This window comes from Hyla sarda, unplaced genomic scaffold (assembly GCF_029499605.1).
Source record: "Hyla sarda isolate aHylSar1 unplaced genomic scaffold, aHylSar1.hap1 scaffold_1571, whole genome shotgun sequence".
Taxonomy (NCBI): domain Eukaryota; kingdom Metazoa; phylum Chordata; class Amphibia; order Anura; family Hylidae; genus Hyla; species Hyla sarda.
This window is the reverse complement of record NW_026608208.1, coordinates 44,359-59,389: the sequence shown is the minus strand read 5'-3', so window position 1 is coordinate 59,389 and position 15,031 is coordinate 44,359. Positions and strand designations below refer to the sequence as shown.

The 15,031-nt window shown below is 48.7% G+C and overlaps 1 long non-coding RNA gene across 1 annotated transcript; it reads left to right on the top strand.

Annotated features, from left to right (window-relative positions):
* Nucleotides 1-5,009: 5,009 nt before the first annotated feature.
* Nucleotides 5,010-5,825, top strand: LOC130310491 (uncharacterized). Its single transcript, XR_008859003.1, has 3 exons — nt 5,010-5,146; nt 5,247-5,411; nt 5,514-5,825. It is a non-coding gene; the product is annotated as an uncharacterized LOC130310491 (long non-coding RNA).
* The last annotated feature ends 9,206 nt before the right edge of the window (nt 5,826-15,031 follow it).

Here is a 15,031-nt window from a genome sequence, read left to right as displayed (position 1 = left end):
CCCTAGTTTTGATAAATCTCTAAGACACCCCCTCCACCTCCCCCCCCCCCCCCCGCCCCCCCCCCCCCCCGCCCCAGTGCTTTTAGCAAAAATAACACAAAGATAGCTGAGAAAAGACATGAGGGGGAAGATTTTGATGTTTGTTTTTTTGCAAAAAAAGAAAAAAACATCAAACAAGAATTGTGTTTGTTCCTAGGCTTAGGCTGTGATTAAAAACAACATATAAATGGTGTTTTTCAAAGCCCACATTGCTTTATTTCTGGTGCTTTCCCCACCTTTCGACAGACGTCTGTCCAGCTATTGCAAAGCTACAACTCCCAGCCACTGGCGGATCCAGGGGGGGACAACGGGGCAATTGCCCCCCCCCCCCCCCCCCGAGATTGCTGCCCCCCCAACTCCCTAGCATGGTAGAGCCGAAGCTGTAACTTCCGGCTCCACCATTCACTAACCCAGTGTTTTTCAACCACTGTGCCACGGCACACTAGTGTAAAATGTGCCGTGGGAAAAAACACCCGCCGGGTATTTTTGCCGCGGGACACCTCTGTGTCCCGAAAGTTGCTTTTGGGACACAGGGATGCCTCTAAGTCCCTGCGGCCCCGCGTTTACTTTAAAAACGCGGGGACCGCCGGGAGGTAGCGCACGCAGGGACGTCACTGACGTCCCATGCGTGCGCCCATAGCAACAATCGCAGAGGACCGGAGCAGCAAGGAGGACGCGCGCTGTCAACTTGGTAAGTGTTACCAGCGGCGCGTCACCTTTGGTGTTACGAGCACCGCTCCTCCGGTCCCGGGACCTACTTGTATAGCCGGACTGGAGGAGTGGTGCTCGGAACACCGAAGTGGGGCAGTACACAGGCATACAGCCTTCCGTAATACACTGTACGGCTGAAGGCTGTATGTTTGTGGGGGAACTGCACCTAATGTGGGGGGACTATACTGGGCCTAATGTGGGGGGACTATACTGGGCCTAATGTGGGGGGACTATACTGGGCCTAATGTGGGGGGACTATACTGGGCCTAATGTGGGGGGGACTAAACTGGGCCTAATGTGGGGGGACTATACTGGGCCTAATGTGGGGGGACTATACTGGGCCTAATGTGGGGGGACTATACTGGGCCTAATGTGGGGGGACTATACTGTGCCTAATGTGGGGGGACTATACTGGGCCTAATGTGGGGGGACTATACTGGGCCTCATGTGGGGGAACTTTACTGGGCCTAATGTGGGGGGACTATACTGGGCCTAATGTGGGGGGACTATACTGGGCCTATTGTGGGGGGGGACTATACTGGGCCTAATGTGGGGGGGACTATACTGGGCCTAATGTGGGGGGACTATACGGGGCCTAATGTGGGGGGACTATACGGGGCCTAATGTGGGGGGACTATACGGGGCCTAATGTGGGGGGACTATGCGGGGTCTAATGTGAGGGGACTATGCGAGGCCTAATGTGGGGGGACTATGCGGGACCTAATGTGGGGGGACTATGCGAGCCTAATGTGGGGGGACTATGCGGGGCCTAAAGTGGGGGAACTATGCAGGGCCTAAAGTGGGGGGACTATGCGGGGCCTAATGTGGGGGACTATGCGGGGCCTAATGTGGGGGGACTATGCGGGGCCTAATGTGGGGGGACTATGCAGGGGCCTAATGTGGGGGGACTATGCGGGGGCCTAATGTGGGGGGACTATGCGGGGCCTAATGTGGGGGGACTATACTGCCAACCTAATGTGGGGAGACTATACTGCCAACCTAATGTGGGGAGACTATATTGCCAACCTAATGTGGGGGGACTATACTGCCAACCTAATGTGGGGGGACTATACTGCCAACCTAATGTGGGGAGACTATACTGCCAACCTAATGTGGGGGGACTATACTGCCAACCTAATGTGTGGGGACTATACTGCCAACCTAAATAAGATATATGCAAGATAAGATATATGCAGTGTGCATAGGAATTTGTTCATATATATATATATATATATATATATATATATTTTTATTTTAACTATAGTCCGGTCCTCCAAGGAGACAAGTGCAGTAAGTACTGAGTGACAGTGAGACAGATAAATAGATATAGTGCAGTGCGTTTTTTCCCTCTTTTTTTTTGCTCGTCAACCTCGGTAGCGGTGCCCCGCGAAAACATTTTTTTCCGAGGTGTGCCCCGACTCGAAAAAGGTTGGGAAACACTGCACTAACCTTACACACACGCTGTGAGTACACAGCGTGTGAGCTGCGGGGACGAGATCCACTAAAGGCCGGCGCGATGACGTCACATCATCGCGCCGGCGCCTGGAGGACCCGTTCCTGCGGCCTGCATACTGTAAGTAAGGGTATGCTCAGGGTCCAGGGGATTATGGAAAGAGGATATGCTCCACTGTTAGGAGATGGGGGGTCAGAGAAAAGGGAATATTTAATGAGGGTCTGCAGGGCAAAGCACAGGGGGCATTATATGTGAAGAGCACATGACAGGGGGGCCCCCTGTCCTGTGCCCTTCACATATAATGCCCCCTGTCCTGTGCCCTTCACATATAATGTCCCCTGTGCTGTGTGCCCCACACAGATAATGTATCTGTGTGGCACAGCACAGGGGGCATTATGTGAGGGGCACAACACAGGGGACATTATATGTGAGGGGCACAGCACAGGGGGCATTATATGTGAGGGGCACAGGACAGGGGGGCATTATATCATATAATGCCCCCTGTGCTGTGCCCCTCACCCAATGCCCCCTGTGCTGTGCCACACATATAAATTATATGTGTGGGGCACACAGCACAGGGGGCATTATATGTGTGGGGCACAGCACAGGGGGGCATTATATCATATAATGCCCCCCTGTGCTGTGCCCCTCACATATAATGCCCCCTGTGCTGTGCCCCTCACATATAATGCCCCCTGTGCTGTGCCCCTCACATATAATGCCCCTTGTGCTGTGCCACACATATAAATTATATGTGTGGGGCACAGCACAGGGGGCATTATATGTGTGGGGCACAGCACAGGGGGGCATTATATGATATAATGCCCCCTGTTATGTACCCCACACTTATAATGCCCCCTGTGCTGTGCCCCTCACATATATTGCCCCCTGTGCTGTTCCCCTCACATATATTGCCCCCTGTGCTGTTCCCCTCACATATATTGCCCCCTGTGCTGTGCCCCTCACATATAATGCCCCCTGAGTGGACAGGACATGGGGCTTCATATGGGAAGGGCACAGCACAGGGGGCATTATATGTGAGGGGCACATGATAAGGGCATTATATGTGCGGGACGCATGATGGGGGCTTTATATATGAGGGGCGCATGATGGATGCATTATATGTGAGGGGCAAAGAATGGGGGCATTAAATGTGTGGGGCACATGACAGGAGCATTCTATGTGAGGGGCACAGCACAGAGGGCATTATTATGTGGGGGAACAGGACGGGTCATATTATATGTAGGGGCACAAGATGGGGCATTATTACTATATGTGAAGGCACAGGGTGTTTTGCCTTTCAGAAGTATAGTGTATATTGTGAGGAATTTCTGGGGTGGTACGTTTTTTAGGGGCCACAATACATTACGGTATTTTACTCAGAGGGTAGTTACAGCACAGCAAGTTATATTCAGAGAATGCACTGTGTGGTAGTATTAGATTTAGAGGGCACAGTGTGTGTTAGTATTATATTCAGTGGGTACAGTGTGTGATAGTATTATATTTAGAGGGTGCAGCGTGTGATAGTATTATATTCAGAGGGTGCAGTGTTTGGTAGTATTAAATTTAGAGGGCACAGTGTGTGGTAGTATTATATTTAGAGGGTACAGTGTATGGTGGTATTATATTCAGAGGGTACAGTGTGTTGTACATTCAGGGGGTACAGTATGTCAGAATTATATTAGGAGGGTGTGTGCCAGTATTATATTCAAAGAATACAGTGTTTGGCAGTATTATAATAATTATTGTTTTCATATAGAGGATCAGAATGCATTGGCATAGTGAGGAGACGTCTGGGCATCAAGTTCTGCAGAGAGAAGATTTAGCTGGAACAAATCCTGGCGGTATGTACCATCTGAATTAGATAAGGAAAGACTATAGAGAAGACGTCACCTGTAATCACTGATATCATTGTGTATTCTCCTCACTATAGAGAAGACGTCACCTGTAATCACTGATCTCTATAGTGAGGAGAATACACAATGATATCAGTGATTACAGGTGACGTCTTCTCTATAGTGAGGAGAATACACAATGATAAGACGTCACCTGTAGTCACTGATATCACTGCGTATTCTCCTCACTATAGAGCCTTAGCACTTTCCCATTCTGTGGCAATTGGTATATATGATTATTATTCTGACATATGAGCACGGCCTAAGAGTCTTAAACAAGGTAAGGACTGCATGATACATTTAATAATATTGTAAGTTCCGTAATCTTCTGTCCGCCAACACAAAATACTCTAATAGCGCCCCTCCCGAGACTCGACTCTGGATCCGCCCCTGCTCCCAGCATGCCCTGACAGCCGAAGGCTGAGAGTTGTAGTTTTGCAACAGGTGGGCAGCCACAGGGGATCGGTGTTGCAGCATGTCAATCTAGGGCCATGGTGTCTGATCTTGAACTGGCAGCAGGAGCCACGACCACTTTAAATCAATGGCTGCTGGGACGTATGACTAGTGACATCCTTCGTTCTAGACCGCAACGTTAGGGACGTCACTCGTCAGACGTCCCCGCGGCCAGCGCTGCTCATTGAGCCTACCGGAGTAGCATTGATCTATGTAAGAAACCTATGGGCCGAGGCTGTTGGGGCCACCAAATGATATTACTTATACAGAATGTCTGGTTAGGAGAAACAAATATAACGCACCCACAGGGAGTGGCGCCATTTTAATAAAATTTGTCAAAAACCTTAGATAACAGTCATACAGAATATATTAGAAAGCTTTTTTGATTTTCAGCCAATCAGAGAGCAGCACTACTGAAATAGAACTCCCAGGAGGTAACAGCGTGTCACACATGTGATGTCATAACCATTGTCCACCAAAGAGAAGCACTGAGCAGAAATAACACGGCTCCTGTTCATTCTCCATCAGTGAGGGGCCGGTGCTGGACACTGTGTAGGGACGCGGGAATGCAAAGTCATACACATGACTGTGACTGGTAAGTGTTACATTGTTGTGTCCAAAAGATCTTTAGTGCAGTTCCATGTGTATTTCTATGATAAACATGTAAATAATTTATCTTTTTTTTCTTATCTTAGATGCACTATCTCCAGGACATGGAGTAGCATTTCCGGACCTACAGCAAGACGTTGGATGAAGGCATAGCCCCAGAAATAACACTGGTCCTGTTCATCAGTGAGGGGCCGGTGCTGGACACTGTGTAGGGACACGGGAATGCAAAGTCATGCACATGACTGTGACTGGTAAGTGTTACATTGTTTTGTCCAAAAGGTCTTTATTGCAGTTCCATGTGTATTTCTATGATAAACATGTAAATAATCTATCTTTTTTGTCCCCTATCTTAGATGCACTATTTCCAGGACATGGAGTAGCATTTCGGGACCTACAGCAAGACGTTGGATGAAGGCACAGGCCTAGGAATCATGCACATACACAGAAACATTTGCCCAAATTATAGAGGTAACCTCCTTTAGTATGCCCAGAGGAAGGGCCATACAGTAGCCATGGATTCCCTACAGGTTTCCTCCCCTCTGGAGGTTTTTCCTGTCCTGAGTATTAGTTACTGTACGCTCTTTGTGAGTGATGGGAGGTTACAAAAAATCCCCTACACAAACATTTTAATAAATAATAAATAAAGTTCCCCTTTTTTTAAACTGTTCTTTGACTTGCTCGACTCATTAATTTATTTCTGTGTGTGAAAATAGAGTTAGCAAAACATGGATGACCAAAGCTGCTCTCCTGCACGATCTGCATAATGTGGTGCGGAGAGAGGCAACTGGTGCTGGGTGGTGCAGTTTATGAGGCAAACGTAGAACACCCAGCAAGTTCCATGCACAAGCCTTTTTCTGATGAATGGGACTCATGCAGGGAACTTGCTAGGGGTCATACAGTTGCAAAGGATCAACTTTTGGGTACATGAACTGTCCCTTAAAGGGGTACTACGCCTCTAGATATCTTATCCCCTATGTAAAGGATAGGGGATAAGATGTCTGATCAATGGGATCCTGCTGCTGGGACCCCAGCAATCTCCATGCAGCAACCAAAATTCTAAATAGTATGTTTAGATCACTGATTCCTGTGGTGGGATTCGTGACATCATGCCACACCTTCTTGTGACATCACACCACCTCCCATAGACATAAATGGAAAGGGTGTGGCGTGAGGTCACGACCGGCACCACGAGAACCCAGAGTTCTAAATATATTACTTGGAACGCCCGGTGCTGCATGAAGATCGTGGGGGTCCCAGCGATCAGTCATCTTTTGTCCTATCCTTAAGGTAGGGGATAAGATATCTAGGGGCGGAGTACCACTTTAAGGAATTAGAGAGTGTAGGCATGCCTTACAAGCAGGTAGAAAAAGAACAGCTGGGAGAAATGACAGGACACGAAGCAATATTTGTCTGGGACCGATTTTGGGTGTGTTCTGGCCAATTAAAGGAGAATTATGGCAAAAATTAACTTATCCCCTATCCATGGGTTACGGGATAAGTAGCTGATTGTGGGGGGTCCCCCTGCAATACCTGGGATGAGACCCGTTGCTCAGTGAGAAGCGCTCGCTGCAGACGTCAAATCTCAATTTCCCTGGACCCCCCCCTTCCTTCATGTCCACCACAGACGCCCCCAGACTGCTGTCTCTTACAGAGTTTTATGCCCAGAAATGGTTGGCTACTCACTTTGTCAGTAGATTCTCATCCTAAATATGAAGACAATCGGGGAAATGTACCTGTGGAGAGGAAATGTTGTCCAGTTGCTCTTAGCAACCAATCAGATCACTTCTTTTATTTTTCAGAGGTCTTCTCAAGAATGAAAGAAGTAATCTGATTGGTTGCTATGGGCAACATGATGAAAACATATTTTTTTTCTTTAACAACTACAGTACTACAACTCCCATTGTAGTGTGTCTTTTCAACCTGTGCCTCCTCCAACCCTGACCCTTAGGGGGGCACAGACTGACCACACTGGGGGTTGTAGTACTTTCATTTTTACAGTTCCCCTATAACTCTGCAGCTTCGGTAGAAGTATGAGGCTCAGCCTTAGAGTCAGTGTATCTGGCTGCTCCGGTGTTCTTCTATTTTACAGCCTGGACCCTTGACTTGGGGATATTATAGCTGCTAAAGCCTACCATCCACCAACCCCCAAAAGCCCCTTTGTAACGAGGAATCCCTTACCTTAAACATGACAGACACAGTGTTTGTGGTAACAAGGCCACAGCAGCCCATTTATTAAATATCAAACAATAAATAACAATAAAACATTGTAAGGCAACCTTGTATGAACATCATACATAACATTGAATAAAACATTTTTTTTTTTTTCAAAGTAAAGTTTTATTAAGGTTTTCAACATACAAGGTAAAATGAAAATTACAACATGAGAAGTGTCTACACTGGTCAGGCAACAAAGTCCACATGGCTCAAGTAAACAAGGAGTTTGGGTCACTCAGCGAAGTTAAACATTACAGCAGTCCGAGCCTCACATCATGAATGAACTCCAGAGAACAGAGGTTGTGAGTAGCTAACAGGATTCAGAACTACGTATAAATTCGACAACTTTAGCGAAAATTCAAACATCGCCAGTAGTGAAGCAGAGAACCAGGGCAGACAAAGGAAACACAATATCGGTAGAGGGAACTGGAAGATAGGAGAGGAGGGAGAGAGAGGAAAAGATACAGGGGGATAGAGGAAGGAGGGGGGGGGTGTAGAAGAATCGAAGAGGGGGAGATAGGATGCAGCAGACTTAGTGTAATATGGCAGAGAGTCTTACCTGTTCGGACTGAACCTCTCCACCTGTCTAAGCAGTAAACAGCAACTGTGGGTGAGCTATTGCGGAGTTGGACAGAGGGGGATGAGCGTGCGTGGTGACAGATCCAGGTTATCATCAGTGAACTCCTGAAAGGCAACATAGGATAGCCAAGGCGACCAAACAGCATGGTATTTATCGAACTGTCGGGTAGAGTCTGCCCGGAGTTCTTCCATGCTACAAGTATAGGTAACTTCCCTCAGCCATGAGGAGTAGGTCGGGGGTAGTGGAGATTTCCAAAGGCGAGGGATCACAGCTCTAGCCGAGATAAGTAAATAGTGTGCTAAAGTGGCTGACAGACGGGGGCATGTGTTAGGGAATATGGACAGGAGGATAGGTCGTGGGTCCTTATCGATGGAAAGGGTCGTCAGCCTATTTACGGTAGATAAAACTTGTGTCCAAAACGTATTCAATGTCGGGCATGTCACCCAGATATGGGACATTGTCCCTTTTGAGCGTCCGCACCTCCAACATGCATCAGAAGCCTGTGGGAACACCTGCGCCAAAAGAGACGGCACTCTGTACCATCTCGTGATGATTTTATAGTTAGTTTCTTGTGCATTGCATGAGATACTAGATTTGTGACAATGTAGCAGGGCACGAGACCAGTCATTGTCAGGAATAGAACATTGTAGTTCCCTTTCCCATGCCACTCGATAGGGCAGGGGAATTTCAGAGCGTTCCCCTATGATCAGGGCATAGAGAGTTCCGATTGCATGGGGGACAGGAGCGGAGGCCGCACAAAGGGTTTCAAAGGGGGTCAGTTGTCTATGAAGACGGAGTGCGGCTTTGTTGGTGTTATAGAAGTGTAGACGTTGACTATATTGGAACCTATGTATAGTTGAAGGCTGAGTTCCACCCAAAAGGTCGTAGAGGGATTTCAAGCCTGTGGGTTGCAGTAAGGAAGAGAATAGGACATAATCAGACTTTTTACGCGTTAAGAAAGTGGCAGAAGTCTGCGCTGGAGGGAAGAGCACATTGCCAAACAGGGGCATAAGGGGGCCATCCGGGAAATAGTGAGATGTATTTTTCAGGTAGGACTGATGTGCTCGCAGTATTGAATGTGTTACCGGGGGTAAATGGTCAGGTGGGTGCAAGGGGGCGGGCAGTCTTTTGGTCCACAAGGTAGACCTAGCATCCACACCACAGAGATTTCTTTCAAAGACAACCCATTGCTTAGCAGTCTGACTGTGGTAGCAGTCTAGTATTCTGGCTAATATGCTCGCCTTGTAATACGATAGGCAGTCTGGCAGTGCGAAGCCACCCTCCCTCTTGCGTCTATAAAGCACCTTCCCTGCCAAGCGGGGATGTTTCTTACTCCAAACAAAGTGAGACTGCATTGCAGAGAGGTCCTTAAAGAAAGAACGGGGGATATGACAGGGGATACAGGCAAAGAGATAGAGTAAGCGGGGTAGGATGTTCATTTTAAAAATATTTACCCTGCCAATCCATGAGAAGTTTTTATTGTCCCATTTCGACAAGTCAGTTCTCAGGGTGTGGAACAATGGGGGAAAATTTAATTGAAAAGTGCTAGCCAGATCACTAGGGACTAGGATCCCAAGATATTTCAGTGATGACCTCTGCCATTTAAAAGGGTAAGTGGAAGAAATGTGAGTGATCATTTGGGAGGGCAGTGTGATATTCAAAGCTTCGCTTTTGGATGGGTTCAGTTTATAGTTACTATAAGCCGAATATTGTGCTATGGTGGAGAGGAGGGAAGGGAGGGTAGTGAGCGGGGAGGAGAGAAATAGAAGGACATCGTCAGCGAACGCTGAGCATTTGCAACTGCACGAGGGAGAGGAGAGGCCTCTTATATCTGGATTCGAGCGTATTGCATTGAGCAAGTGCTCCATGCATAGGACATAAAGGATAGGTGATAATGGGCAGCCTTGCCTCGTACCGTTGCGAATGCTAAAGGGAGCCGACAGCTGTCCATTGATTCTGATTCTAGCCTGGGGTGAGGAATACAGCGCCATGATTCTGGCAAACATATTGTCACGATTCGGCTTCCAGGTAGTGGATCCTCTGTGTCAGCGAGGGATTGGCGTGGACCGTGCTAGTGGACCGGTTCTAAGAGGCTACTGGTGTTCACCAGAGCCCGCCGCAAAGCGGGATGGTCTTGCTGCGGCAGTAGCAACCAGGTCGTATCCACTAGCAACGGCTCTACCTCGCTGACTGCTGAGAAGGCGTGGGACAGAAGGACTAGGCAGAGGCAAGGTCAGACGTAGCAGAAGGTCGGGGGCAGGCGGAAAGGTTCGTAGTCAAGATGGATAGCAAGGGTTCAGGTAACACAGGCTTTGGACACACTAAACGCTTTCACTGGCACAAGGCAACAAGATCCGGCAGGGGAGTGCAGGGGCAGTGATCAGATATAGTCTGGGAGCAGGTGGGAGCCAATTAAGCTAATTGGGCCAGGCACCAATCATTGGTGCACTGGCCCTTTAAGTCTCAGAGAGCTGGCGCGCGCGCGCCCTAGAGAGCGGAGCCGCGCGCGCCAGCACATGACTGCAGGGGACCGGGACGGGTAAGTGACCTGGGATGCGATTCGCGAGCGGGCGCGTCCCGCTGTGCGAATCGCATCCCCGACGGCCATGACAGTGCAGCGCTCCCGGTCAGCGGGACCGACCGGGGCGCTGCGGGGAGAGAGACGCCGTGAGCGCTCCGGGGAGGAGCGGGGACCCGGAGCGCTAGGCGTAACACATATGGGGGCCCAAACCTATTTGTCTCAGAGTCGATCCCAAAAATTCCCAGTCCACCCAGTCAAAGGCCTTCTCCGCGTCCAGAGAGAGCAAGAATAGGGGAGAAGCGTGTAATCGAGCACAATGCACTGCAGAGAATGCTCATAGAGTATTATCTCTTGCCTCCCTTCCGCGGACGAAGCCCACCTGATCCGGGTGGATGAGGGAGCTCATGTAGGGTGCCAATCTATTTGCTATTAATTTCGCGAATAATTTTGTGTCAGTGTTAAGGAGAGATATTGGTCGGTAGTTAGAGCACTGCAGGGGGTCCCTCCCATCTTTTGGAATGACTGTGATATATGCGTCAAGGAAGGCCTGGGGGATTGAGGAGGAAGATGAGATAGCATTAAAAGTCAGCAGGAGTGTGGAGGACAGGTCATCCCTGAGGGTCTTATAGAACTTGGCAGTATAGCCATCTGGTCCCGGACTTTTACCAGCAGGTAGGGCCGATATCGCCAGGTGGAGTTCCTCAGGGGTGAACTGAGCCTCCAAGTCCGAGATAGATTCAGCAGTTAGGATGGGCAATGCCGTTTCATGTAAGTAATTCTGTAAGGAGGGTTGAGTGTCAGTGTGAGAGGAGAGAGCGGTAGGTTAAGGGAGGTTATATAGGTCTGTATAATATTTCTGAAAAGTTTCCAGTATTTCCGGCGTGAGGGAAGAAGGGGTGCCTGATCGAGTGCGAATGGAGGGGACATAGAGGGTCGAGCGTGTCGCCCTAAGGGCCCTCGCCAGCATCTTCCCCGATTTATTACGCCACTCGTAGAACAGTCTACCCGTTAGTTGTCTATAGTGGCAGTGTTTTTTGTTGAGCGTCTCTAACAGATCACTCCTGACTCTGATAAGTTCACGGTAAGTTGAGTCCTGTTGGTGTTGTTTGTGCCTTGTCTCTAGGATGTGCAGCTCTCGGTATAATGTCATCAGCTTAGCTGAGGCTTCCCTTTTCAGCCGAGCCCCATGCCTCATCAAAACTCCCCTCAAGACACATTTCAATGTTTCCCACTTGATTAGCGGTGACGACGGATCCCACTTCATTAAGCTTCCAAGAGGCATGTGGCTTGGCCAAGGTCGGAAGCGTAAATGTACCCTGAACTGGGGCATGATCAGACATAGAGACAACACCAATCGTAACAGAAGTAAAAGAGGGGAGGAGGGAGTGTGAACAGAGAATGTAGTCTATTCTACTGTATGTTTGTCTAGGGTGTGAGAAGAAGGTATAATCTCGTCCTTGTGGATGGAAGGCTCTCCAGGTATCAATTAACTGTAATAGATGTAGCTTATGCCTAAGGGCCCTGAGTTTACTATGAGAGATGTATGAGTGTCCTGATGAGGTGTCCACCTGAGGGAATAGAGGTGTGTTAAAGTCTCCACACAGGAGAATCTGACCCCTGGCAAAGGAGGAGAGTCTCTCCAAAGTCTTCAGTAAGAACTGAATTTGGTTATGGTTCGGAGCGTATATAGAGGCCACCGTCAGATTACGTCCCGCAAGGAGGCAATTGGCGAAGACACATCGAGCGTCTGTGTCAACTAGGGAGGTCTGGATCGTAATGGGAAGCGTCCTGTGAAAAACTATGGATACACCCTTAGTCCTGGAATCAGGGTTAACACTATGTATCCATTTATCGTAGTGCCTGGTTGGTATGGTAGGGAGGTGACCTTTTTTAAAATGTGTTTCCTGTAGAGCTATGATATGGGATCTTTGCTTATGAATGGAGAACAACGTCTGGGCACGCTTTTCGGGGGTGTTGAAACCCTTGACATTAAGGGTAGTAATGTGAAGGTCAACCGCCATCAGATGTAATGTGTAAATGCCAATATTCACCACACCGTTGGTAGACAGGTGGAGGGTCCAGCCCATCAGTCAGGCAAGTGTCCGAGGATTCAAGTCTGCGTATAGAAGAGAGCACAAGTAAGTGGGGAGGAAGGGAAAAGGGAGGAAAGCAAGGGAAGAGAAGCTTCTGCACAGACACAGAAGCAAAGGGACTAAAGGAATAGACCATAAGGGTCAGAGGTACCAACGGAACCAGTCCGATGTACATACTAGTGGGGTAACGTGATAGACAAGCCAGAAAGGACAGCATTTAGTGGTCCTGGGTTGGACTTATGAGTAACAGGTCAGAGCTTCATCCCCGCTTAAGGGGATGAGGCGAGTATGAAACGGGCTAAGTGTGACAACAGTAGCAACTAAATTAGGGGAACAATGGTAGTTGGTAGGTTATGGGCATTATGTGTGCAGGTAGTAAATTATATTTAGGAAGAGTGGGTACCATGGGAGCAAAGGAGACATAAAATAAACAAGTAAAGAATATAAGACTAACAGGCCAGGAAACAGTGACCATATGAGGACAAGCTATAAAAGACAAGAAATATCAGTAATCTATCTGCGGTGACATAATGCAACCACATTTGACAGTGTTAAACTACATATGAGGTAATACACTAATATCTCAGATAGGCAGCTCAGGTTTTACGTTTCGATCTTTGCTGCAGCGGGACACTTGTGGTGACCTCGGATGGACGGTCTCTCGGAGATCGATCAGGACGGTTTTGCGGTGCAGCAGGAAGGGGAGATAAGAGCAAGGCTTCCCACTCAGGCAGACTGACATGGGGGATACGGAAGGCTTCAAGGAAGGCAGGCAAATCTTCCGGTCTCTTGAGCGTAGAGATATTGGATCCATACTTTGCATTCAGAGAGAAGGGGAAGCCCCATCTGTAAACAATTTTAGCATTTTGTAACAGAGTCAGCAACGGTTTCAAGGAGGCTCTCAAACGGAGGGTCCGTAGAGAAAGATCTGGGTACATCTGTATAGGGGAACCATTATAGGAAAGGTTTTTAACCTGTCTAGCACCTCTCAGGATTGCCTCTTTCTGGAGAAAATGATGCACTCTGCAGACAACATCACGGGGCTTTTTCGGATCAGGATGTTTCGCTCTGAGAGCCCTGTGAGCACGATCCAGTTCTATGTTCGAATACGGCGGTTTCTTTAGTAGTTCATTAAAGAGACGTTGCAATGTATCTGGCAAGTTCTGAGGTAGAACTGTTTCCGGAAGGCCCTTGATCCTAAGATTATTGCGCCGATTCCTATTATCAAGATCGTCCAAGTGATCAATTGTGTGGATTTGCTGTAATGTCAATTTCTCTGTGGCTTCCTGTAGTTTCTGGAGGTGGGTTGTAGTAGTAGAGCAAAAATCCTCCAGTCTCTGGACCTTCTTATGTAAGTTAGACACCTCAGCCTTAATGGGTTCCAGGTCACGGTTCCAAGCAAGTTTGAGATCGGTCGCCAGCGTTGCCAAGTCAGCTTTAGTGGGGATCAGGGTCAAGAGTGCTTGCAATTCAGGGTGTCCCTGCAATGTCGAGAGCACCATCTCAGGAGTAAGTGGAAAGGTAGGAGGCGGAACATGTGACTGAAGCGTGGCAGTTATGGCTGGCATCTGCTGTCTAGAGGGTGCAGACCTATGAGGGGCATCCTCCGTTGGAGTATGAGAGTCCTCAGAGGATGAATGGTCACGGGAACGGCGTTTATTATGTCTCACTTTCATCAGGGTCTTGAATAATTTTTTCTTTGCAGGGGGACTTTTACCCCAGTACTCAGGGGCGTCACTATCCACAGATGAGTCTTGAGAGTCTCTATCAGAGTTGGAGCCATCAGAGTACATTTCATTGGCCCAGTCAGTTATGTCACATGCCGGAGGGCCAGGAACCTTTTCTGGGAGCACAGGTAGCTGGGGTGGCGCAGCCGCTCCGCGTACAGGTGGTGTACGTAAAGTCCCTTGCGATTTATGTCGTTTCTCAACCAGCCTCCAATCGCCATCTTGTGACTGCTGGGCATTCCCCGAGTCCTGGCAGGTAGGTAATAAAGGTGTCATAGATGCAGGATTCGTATACTGGATCTCACGTGAAACGTGTTGGCCAGTGGCAGGAGACGGCAAGGATGGCGAGGGGCCAGCAGCCTGTGGATTCATTGCGGCAGGACCGGCAGCCATGGAGGAGGCTATTGTGTCGGGTGATGTATTATTGGGAGTTGGGGACTCAGGCTGCAAGCCCTGGCGAAATTCAGGTGCAGGAAGTACCTGATGTTCAGGTTGTGGCATCAAGCTGTGGTCAGGAGCCGGGGAGGCAGGTATTGCAGACTGCCCTACTGGGTTGTCATCAGTAGACTGTGAGGATCCCATCCCTATCTGTGTCACATAGAGGTTGGTGGATATAGGCTGTATGGCAGGGCCTAGCTTCTTAGCGGGTTGATGCCCGGGCATTGGTGGTCTGACAGAGGCAGATAAGCACTCAGGTAGGGATGTGGAGGTAAGTGGGGAAGGAGTCTCTAAGTTA